This window comes from Amblyomma mixtum, chromosome 5, assembly GCF_055824585.1.
Source record: "Amblyomma mixtum isolate Tamu chromosome 5, ASM5582458v1, whole genome shotgun sequence".
In the NCBI taxonomy this organism is placed as follows: Eukaryota; Metazoa; Arthropoda; class Arachnida; order Ixodida; family Ixodidae; genus Amblyomma; species Amblyomma mixtum.
Window position 1 is genome coordinate 44091598 of NC_143016.1, and position 10843 is coordinate 44102440.

A 10843-nucleotide genomic window follows, 5' to 3' on the forward strand; every position below is an offset into this window, starting at 1 on the left:
AAAGGCACTCCATTGGTGCATCGTTCTGACTGACGGGAGAATGTTGGGCGTAGCCTTGGCGTCGCGTCGTCTGCACAGCGCTTTCCGCAGCGCCTTCTGTTCTGGCTCATGCCTACAAACCCGCATGAAGGAACAAAAAAAAAAAAAAACTTCGGAGGGAGCGTGCGGCGACAGCCTTGAACCCTAGCCATAAAAATGGCTGAGGCTTAACTTGGTTAAGCCTGGAGAATGCGAAGCATCATCGTGTCGCGTAATTTGGAGGCGCACAACCACAGCGACGGCGCGAGGTGGGCCCCCGTTTCTCCACTACCGTGACGTCATCGTGTCACGTGGTGTGGCATCATCGTGTCACGTGATTTGGAGGCGCACAACCACAGCGACGGCGCGAGGTGGGCCCCCGTTTCTCCACTGTCGTGACGTCATCGTGTCACGTGGTGTGACGTCATGTATCACGTGATTCGGAGGCGCACAACCACAGCGGAGGGCGTATTCAGAGGAAGGTGATCCTCGTTGCGATTGGCCAACCGAGAACAGACGTCACTGCTCTACTCTACGTCACTCTGTGGGGACTTTTGGGGAACACTGCGCTTCAACCGACAGGGAAAATCTCAACTCTTCTTGAAAATCCTTGCTCAATATCCCAAGGTATCCCAAGGTGCATTTCTTGCTCGCTTGTTTTTTTTTATTTTTTTGCCTTGAGCATGGAGACGGACACGTGCGATGGCGTTGCTTCAGCGGTTTGCGACAAGGCGTTCTTCAATACTAGTAATTTAAAAACACCCATCAAGGATATTCATGGGGAAGGACGCGGTTGTTGCTGCGACGCATCTTTTCTTTTTCTCTTTCCTCTGATCTCTCCTCTATCTGCACGCGGCAGCGGTGGTGGCTCGGCTCCAGCCAGTAGGCAGGCCCATGCATCCTTCTCCCAGTCACAACAACAACATGTAGTAAGGCACGGCCGTTCTTGTGCGACTTACGTCCGAAGCATTTTGTCGCCCTTCGTGACCTGCGACGGCACCACGACTTCGAGGAAGAGGTGGAGAATCTAGTCTTCGACTCTAATAAAGGTAAGAAACGAAGTCTGCATGCACGCACGCTGTGATTAAAGCAATAAAGGGCCAAAGCGGGATGCAGTCGCGCGCTTAGATTACCGATTGAAAAGTTGCAGTTTATTGACTTTTCGAGTGCGCGCATTTTAAGTTTGTAAACACAAAGCGCGTTCTTTTTTTTTATTTACGGGCTTACACTCACCTGGGGAAACTTGCACGTGGTTTTGTGCACAAAAACTTAGCGATGACATGCACGTTTTTTAAAGGAACCATGAAGATTTCAATGGGCTTGGTCTAGTGCGACAGATCTGCAGAGGTAGCCTTTGCGGGCATTCGAGTGAAATGTGAAACGTAACGTACTATAACCTTTGAAAGCCATGACTTGTCATAGTCATTTTGCACTTATTTGTAATGTAAGGTGTATAGTTTGTACAAAGTTTAGGTAGTCATAGTTTTGACTCCTAATCATTCTGAAGTGTAGCATGACTCAGCACTTTACTAGTAACATAAGGTGTGCAGAGTTTGTACAAAGTTGCGTAGTCATGCCTTGCACTCATGACTCGTCATTCTGCAACATAGCATGACTGTGCACTTTAATGCTTTGGCATTCTCGCTGGTAAGCAGTCTTATGTGTGTCTGCAGAATTTTTTTTTGGTGTCCTAGCTCCTCCATAAGCAAAGTGACAAGCAGTGCACTCTCTTTCATATTTAAAGTGACCACTGCAGGAAAAAAACTGGTCCTTGCAGCAGACTCGCTGATACAGGCCTTGCTTATGCTTTGTTGCAGGCATCTGCAATGTCTCGACAGGACACACAACATTGTCGCGGCATGCACTGGCTTAGCAGCGCTGAAGCCATGGCAATCGCAACATGCAGAAGTGTGTAGGAAGAATGCCCAGCATTGTTCTGCCTTTAGAAGTCAACAGCACTGACCTGAATTTGTGGTCAAAGGACAGGGCCATGTAAAAGGTTGCTGTGCAGGAATGAGTTTTTGCAGGGTGTAGTAAAATTGAAATACTTCCATGTAACAGTCCGTGTAGTAACTTAACCTGAACTTAATAATTTTCTTCAAAAATTGTTCCCCATGCACAAAGAGCTAAGCAAGGAAGAAGCCGCAAAATGGCGGAAGCTACAGACAGGCTCCTTCCCCAACTTATATATACTAAGCAAGATGTTCCCGACACAATACCGCGCCACATGCCCTTGGTGCGAAGCGAGGCCAACACTATACCACATAACATGGGAATGCGACAGAAACATATCGTTCCACAAACACGACACACCAAGTGCGGAGCAATGGGAGAGCCGGCTCACCAGCTGCGAGCTAGAGGCCCAAAGGGCACTCATAGCACACGCAAGCGAGGTGGCCAGACTCAGTGGAGCCCTGGACTAGGGGACCACCCAAGGCTAAGGAGGCAACCTCAAGACTTGAAGAGAAGACTTGAAGAAGACCTCCACCGCAGGCTAAATCTTAGAAATCAATAAAGTTTCTACTCACTACTCCCCATGCGCTATAGCAGGAAAAAACAGTAAGCGAATGACTGATAAATTTTTAACAATAAAAAAGCTGGGAAATGCAGTTCTGCACTGCAGGCAAAAGGCTAAAAATGTGAAGCTAAATCTGTGATTGTCATGCGCACTTGGCAGAGCGCCAGTAGTAGTGCGAGAGTACTGCATATGTGCCCACTCCATAGCACATGCATTTTTCATTAGTGTATGTAAAAAGTACAAACTTTAATTTGGACTTGCTTTTCAAAAAATGAAAGTAGTGTGATACACAAAAAATTGACTGAGAAGTTTTGCCGAAATTTTATAAACGTGCAAAAGCAGAATTTCATGAACATTGCCTTGTCTTGTTACTTTACTGTTGGCTTTCTAAGGATGCCTTATGCCGTTATTCATGTGCTATCATTGTGTACACGTTTTTATCAAAATGGAGCCCACCTTTGTTCACGCCTCAATTTTTAAAAATTTCTTTTTAGTCATGAGTGGTCATGGACTTAACATCATATGTTGGCATCGTGTCATAACTATGTTGCAATGCTGCTGTGAGGCTGTGGTTGCTATGTCGCCGTTGCTATGCTCTTGGCACAAACCCACATACACATCGCAGGATCTTGCTCGGGGTTTACCGTTCGGAATTGTGCTTTCACACTAATAATTAACTAATACTATGTGGAGTGCTTAGTTATGTTTACAATCTTTCTGTTTCAGGATTTTGCGCCTGGAAAGACGGAGAAGAAAGCAAAACTTGCTGCCATTTTATAGCTTCTACAGGGAAGAAGGAATGTGCACCAAGGGTTTTTAAACGCTACCTGCACTGCCACCATTCCGGCTCGTACGAAGAGCTTCCTATAGAACAGCGCCAAAGGCAGGAAAAGGGGCAAGGAAGCTGCAAAATCAGCAAACACTGCTTTGCTACTCTAGAGGTCATGGAGAAAGAGGGCAAGGTATATGTAGTGTTTCAAAAGAAACACTATGGACACTTCAATGAGGCCTGCCACCAAAGGCTGTCCCAGGATGATGCCAGAGGGCTTGCAGGTTAGCCACTCCTCTTGTACAAAGCATTTGTGCATGCTGTGTTGACTGTACCGGAATGTGAAAACGTTTAGAAGCTACACTCCACCAACCTTTCATAAATGGGAGACGAAAGTGCAATAGAAATGTATTTTAGGGGGAAGATATTGCTCATTAACTCGAGTGATCATTTCAATTATTTTTATTCTTCTGCGATGCATCTATGGCACAAAAGAGGTGGGACAACATGAAAATGCCTATTGTAAAGTGGGAGAAGGCATGTCCCACAAAACGAGGGGCGGAAGAAGTTATAGTAGGGCACAGCTTAAGAACCCAGTGGCCAATGCCCCTCAAAGGAAGCCTGCCATCCAATGGCGTCGACCGATTCTCATGATGTCATGGTTAATCCTAGGGGGTAGCACTGCAGGAGGGTGGCAGATGAAAGGGGATTAGTTATGGCTTTAATTGGGTTAACTGATGAAAATCAGCTGACGCCATTGACTGGGGGGGTCTTCTTTAAGGGCCATCTGCCACTTCGTTCTCGAGTTGTATCTGACTGTAGTGCAATTCACTTGAGCCTACTTGGTCGCATCGAAGGGTGAAAAACAATTGATCCACGGCACATTGCATGCACAGCACAGTCTGTACGAACTTCATGCCGTTTAGTTTAGAGATGCTTTGTGGAAGGGGTCCAGTCTTTCGAACTGAACATAATTAGGAATGTCGTCTAGCACTGAACTACTCCAATGTCTGTTCTTTTGTTTTTCTGCTGGTTTCATTGACTATCCTAGGTCTGTCGCTCAATCGGCTGACGTTGAACTTCATCCGTAAGAAGTCGGCTTGAGCTCTATGAAACGTGTCTTGAATGACTGACAGTTGCACTCGATGCTAGCCTCTTTTTTTTGGCTGCCTGTCAAAAGCGTAGGCATTTTGTTGCTGATCAAAGCAACGCCACCAGTCTAATGGTTGTATAAGGGCCATGTTTTTTCTCATAAGACAGATCGTCTGCAGTGAACTTTCATTAATTAGAATTATTTGGCTGTTTTGGCACTTCATCAGTAACGCTCGCAGGAACGGCTGTGGTTTGAGTGTTCAGCTACTAAGCTGGAGTACCCGAGTTAGAACCCGGCTGCGGCAGCTGAGTTTCGATGGAGGCAAGAGGTGCCCACGTGCTGCGCAGTGTCAGTGCCCAAAGATCCCCAGGCGGTCGAAATTATTACGGAGCCCTCCACTACAGCACCTTTCTCTCTTGCTTCTTTCACTCCTTCTTTCCTTCATGGCATGGTTGAGGCAGTTACTGCACCATTTCCTTTCCTCAAAAACCACTAACATAAAACACAAGCCTGCACAAGAGTTGAAATCGCAAAAAAAAAAATGAACAAGCAGCATTTATATTTCAGTTTATGTATGACTGGCATGCCCTCCAATTGTCTCTGACTTAGCAGCAGTCATTCAGGTGTTGAAACTGAAACAGCATGAGAAAAATATTCACTTAGAAATTAATCACCTGGCGTAAGTGAAATCTACATTGTGACTCGTGCACACTATTGTCTTGTGCACAAGTCCAAAGAAACAAAGTTCGCATTCAAAAATTTGGTGTGTCTACTCCTTTAAAGGTTGCTGTCAGGCGAATCGGTGCATTTTTTGAATATGCAGAATGAAATGGGACAGGATGAGAAGCACATGTCCTTATTCTTTTCTTGTCCACATTTTCAGTGCTGTTATATTCCGCATTTATAACACGCTGTATATAATACCCCTGCCACACGGCAAATTTAATGTCATTGCCATCGAATGACATTCGTTCAAAACGACATTAGTTTGCTGCCACACGAGGAAATCTAATGTTATTCGATGAAAACGACATTAGGTATCGAATGAGTTCCCTGAACACATTCGCCTGCGACGCCCGAGCTAATGTGTTCCCTCGACACCAGAGACTTGGTGAGAATATACACCGAAAAACACGATTACAAAAACGTCACAAGCACTGTAATATTTCCGCGTCCCTACGATTGTGCTGTCGTTCATTTATGTATATAAAAATGCCAAATCGAATTGGAAAAAAATAAAACTCACTCTCGCTACCAGCCTTGCGTGGTTAATATTCACAACATGGCGACGCCCAGCTCGCCCGCTTCGGACCGAATACTGCGTCGCCGCTGCATTTTTCGACGCGATTTGCTCTAAACGGTTGTATTCGCTTTTATTTTGTGCATTCTCATCCCTCCGTAACAATATAGGTTTAAAATATCAGTCGCTTTTGAGATAAATTTCAGAATTTCTTGATGCTAGGCTTAACTATGTACGGCGTACACTGTCGTCATAGCAACGACCCCGAGCGAAGTATTTCTCCAACTTTGCACTAGAATCTACATTTTCATTTCATCCAATTGATTTACATTAAAAAAAAACAAAGCCTTCGATTGCATTCATTACTGCCGTTAATAAAAGAGAAAAACGTTTTTTCGGCACTCAGTTCAGGAGGTTTGACTTGCTATCGTCTAGATGGCGCCACAGTATGTTATGCTTCTCACGCGCTACGCTAGTCACACCCAACCACCGTGCTCCCTACCAAAACTGTTGTGAGGACGGGCGGCAGTGCGCGCAAGGTGCGCCCGTAGCATGCGCAAAGCTTTTGCGGACGCACAGCTAATACTGTCTAATTTCACCATAGAGAGCATTTCACAATATGACGTCCGCCATTTGCCTGCCGCCGCTGGCTGAGGTTTGGCTTGGCTTGGACTTGTGGTGGATAGCAGTGATCAACACGTTATTGAAATCAACGTTTTTAGATCCCTCGCACAGCGCGCCTATCTAAATACGTTGATTAAAATGAGGATGAAGATTTTAGAATCGGTTTCTGTACTCACTGTACTCTCTTTCCATCGCAATTGCCATCATTTGCAAATGACATTAGTTTTTGCCGTGTAGCAGCGCGCAGAAAAAATGACATTAAGTCGAACAAATGTCATTCGATGAGAATGACATTAAATTTGCCGTGTGGCAGGGGTATAACTTCCCTGTTTTGCATTGCAGTATGCAAGTTTAAACACTCAAGCTCATAAAAATAAAGTCCATCTGGCTTTGAAACAACCATTTTGTTGTGTGCTTTGCAGTGCCACAAAAGTGAAATGAAAGTAAGATGAACTGTGTGTCACCTGTGAAAAGGAACAAAGTAGAAGACGAAGGAATCCGACCAGAAGTATTTGTCACTTTATTACATGGCTGTAGGCAGATGAACCAGAGATGTTAACAGTTTTTTTCTGTACCATTTTCAGGCCGGTTAGCAGAAGGAATGCCAGAAAAAACCATCGTGCACAAACATCCGAGCAGGTACAAGTGGATCAAGCCCACGGATGCAACTTGTGACCACTAAGGACCTCCGTAACATTGCAGATAAGTTTAGGATTGGAAAAACAGAGCAGAGAGATCCAGACGATTTTAAGAGTGTTGAATTATGGGTCGAAGAAATGAGGGCAAAAAATGAGTCGCCACTGTTGTATTACAGGAAGAAGGGTGACCCCAACAGTCATGATGGTGACTTTGAGCTAGCATTAATGACGTTCCCACAACGAGAGCTCCTTTATGAATTGGGGCAGCGAAACTGTGCACTGACTCCACCCATGGCATAAATAAGTACTAACTCCAACTGACAACCCTGCTCACAATTTCTCAAGATGCCTTTGGTATCCCGTGTGCCTACTTGATTTCAAAAAGGGTGAACACGGGCACTGTGGTGAGGTTTTTCGAGGCCATCAAAGAAAAAAACACAATACCATGTCAGGCATTTATGTCTGATGATGCCCCTGTTTATGGCAGTGCATGGGAGCAGGTGATGGGTCCCTTGAGGAGTCGACTGCTTTGCAGCTGGCAGGTGCTACACAACTGGAGCACGCACCTAAATACAGTCACAAACAAGAACTGCAGGAGTACAACAAGGGACATGCTGCACACTCTGATGAAGTGGACAGATGAGACTGAGTCTCAACAGTTGCTCCCTGCACTTCTTGGTATCCACTCCAAAGAGCATCAGCTTAATTGCCTTTGGCTTTGTCAGAAATTTTGAGAAAACATACGCAAAGAGGGCATGTCAGTGGGCTTACTGCTATCGGCAGTACATTGGATTAACAACAAATAATCACTTGGAGTCAAGGCACTGAAGTACTCTCACTTTGGTGGCAAGGTAAATGGGTGATTGGATACATTAATCAAAGTACTCTTCAATTTCACATCCGAAAAACTTTACAACAGGTGTCAAAGGAGGAGCAGACCACCGCAAATCTGCCCTATTTAGGAAGCATAAAGTGGGGATTGAGCTTTCTAAGTCCAGTACTGAGAGAGTGGGAGATGGCCAGTGGCATGTAAAGTCACAAAGTTTGGTGAACTTCAAGCACACAGTGGAAAGAACTAGCAAATCGTGCAGTGGCTGTGAGCTTCATTGTGAGCAGTGCGAGGCTTGCCACAACATGTACACAAGTACGTGTTGACCAGGCAACGCATGTGCACATGTGCAAGCACATGCATGCTGTTGCTATAATGAAGCTACACTTGTGTCAGATGCAGAGCAGCCAGAAAGTAGCTTTTGACTGTGCTGGCATTTGTAGGCCCTGCCAGCTGAAGATGGCAGATTTCAGGTGAGGGATTAGGATTATGTTATGAGCTAGTTGGCAGGCTATTCTGACAAAGTGCTTTAGCATAGCAAGCTCAAGACACAACAGGGAAGAGGAGTGCCATTTGCTAATTTTCTTGAAGCCCACATGGTCATGAGAAAGGTGCGCCATCATATCCCATATCAAGCAGCACCATTGAGGGTGCACTACAGGCCTCTGGCATTTCTTTTCTAGTCATTCCTTTTTCCCGAAACTTTCCTCCTAGGAAGGCAGAACTCATCCCGCCACGGCGCCTCAGTGGCTCTGGCGTTCTTAGACTGCTTACCCGAAGGCTGTGGGTTTGATCCGGCCATGGCGGCCACATTTCAGTGGAGGCAAAATACAAAGATGGCCATGTGCTGTGCAAAGTCAGCGTGCATTAAAGGGCCCCAGGTGGTGTAAATTAATCCAGAGACCTCCATTATGGTGTCCCTCATAGCCCATGTGCCGCTCCCGAATGTTAAACCCGACAATTAAGAAATTGAGATATTTCAGGCCCCTCATTCCCTACTCAGAATCTGCTTGTGTGAGTACGCCCTCTCTGGCACTGCTCAACAGAGAACTTCTGACAATTGGCAAACATTTTTCATCTTTGGGAAATTAGTGCACTCATTTTCTTGTTCATACCTGCCTTGCATTCACTATAATTTTATTTCTTCGTCATCCCTGCTTGATTTCATTTTGTCTGCATGTGATGCACTCATAGAGGCATGCGCTCTTCAATAAAATTAGTATGAAGTGTCGCTCCATGCTGCATTCCTCTTTGTTGCGTCGTGCTGTTTCAGTGCACCGCCCTTTTAGGACATCTTGAGAAAAACAGCGCTTGCAGACAAAGGACCAGAACAAGGACACACAAAAAAAAACCAGCGCAGTTGTGTGTCCTTCTCGTTTCCTTTGTCTGCAAGTGCTGTTTTTCTCAAGATGTACCCCAACCAACTCGCCCAGCAACACACCTTGCCTTTTAGGACAGTTGACAATATGTGGTTCTACAGTTCTGCAATGCATATGAGAAAAAGTATTCTTGACAAAAGGCTAAGCCATAGCTGTCATCTTGCACACTGAAAGCTGCAGCGCAAAACTACTATTCATCTTATTTTGCAAAGAGAATACTGCTGCAACAGAAAAACAGTATTACTCATTTTTCAGAACATTGCTGGTGCAATTTGTGACACAAACTTATATTGCCATGGTAGAAACAGCCGTGAATAGCCCTCCCTTACATGATAAAGCACTTCATAAATGAACTTGCTTGGCTCTTACACAGTGTCTCTCCACCAGCCTTCCAAGCAATGAGCCTTCTGTTGTGTGATGGGAACACTGTGCCAACTTTGTTGCCTAGAAATTCTAAAATGCCCCTATTTGTCGAGAAGGCAGCTTAGATGAAACATATAGTGCCCAGTTAACGTCATTTCCTTTTACTCATTAATGAAAAATGCTTCAAAGCCCAACTGCAACGAAATTATAATTTGGCTAGAATGCCTGTTAATGTGCTGGGTGTGTCATAAAACTAATCGTAACAAAGTTTCATGCTTCTGAGAAAACTGACACTGTTGCTACAAGTGTTTAAAAAGCTGTGTAGTAGACAACGTGGCATGTCCATATAGGCAGATACGGATACCCGAGTGCCATACGGCCTCATGTCTGACCCATTGGGAATGAACAGATTAAGGACAGTGTAGAGTGAAAGGCTAGGGGCTAAAATGTGGCTTGGCAGTCATGGGTATGGTGCTGCGCCAAAGTTGTTAGGAATTTGTTTCAATCCTGCAGATGCTGATTTCTGTTTCCATTCCAGGTTTTTGTACACCATATTTACTTAAATAATGGATGCATTTGCATAATAAATGCTTTCCCTACATCAATTATCAAAATCTGGGGAAAGTTCAACTGACCACACCATGTTTTACACCATGTAATAAATGCACCAAACTTACCATTCTAATTTTTTCCCACAAGAAACTGCATCCATGATGCAAGTAACTGCAGTATTACAGGTTACAGAATGAAGCACTGTCAGCTGTATTATGTGGCCGCAAGACTGCCTGGCGCCATGTGAAGAGGAATGCTCCCAAGGCTCATCACATCACATTTACTCCAGTATCCACATATGGCACCCGTTTCATCCTGCACGTCACATTCACCTCGGGCTGTTGATAGCCTGCCAGCTAGATTAAGAATGTCACAAATAAAATGTCTACCTAACTGAAAACTGTGGTTGTATATATCGGAGATTTTTATTGACTTGTGGCAGTCTACCTGGACAGGTTATGGTAATGCAAGGCAGCCCATTATGCACAGCATATGAGTGCATAGGCGCCACAACTTCGCATCTTTTCCAAGGGTTCATGTTTTGCACTATTGGGTGTGACCCGACCCATCTTTCCACAATCCTCGCGTAGTTAATAATAAAGTGCTCCTAATCCTTTTTTGACAGTCAAAATGTATTTTCCTAGGCATATTGGCAATCTGCAATTTGTATTTCTCCACAGATTTGGTACTTCTGAGAAGTTGGACGGTCATTTTATAAATGATATATTTTTAATAAGCTAGCAGATACTATTCTTGATAAATACTGTGTCCATTGTGTAATCATAGTACAAACACGTTAATTGATTCTAAAGGATGTTAA

The 10843-nt window shown here is 44.6% G+C and overlaps 1 long non-coding RNA gene across 2 annotated transcripts; it reads left to right on the forward strand.

The window, feature by feature from the left end:
• The first annotated feature begins 477 nt into the window (after nucleotides 1–477).
• On the forward strand, nucleotides 478–8061 carry LOC149341941 (uncharacterized). Of its 2 annotated transcripts, XR_016282986.1 has the most exons (4): nucleotides 478–1067; nucleotides 3263–3589; nucleotides 6685–6770; nucleotides 6847–8061. It is a non-coding gene; the product is annotated as an uncharacterized LOC149341941 (long non-coding RNA). The 2 variants fall into 2 exon arrangements; XR_016282985.1 differs by lacking the exon at nucleotides 6685–6770 and having other exon boundaries at nucleotides 6847–8059.
• Nucleotides 8062–10843: the final 2782 nt, after the last annotated feature.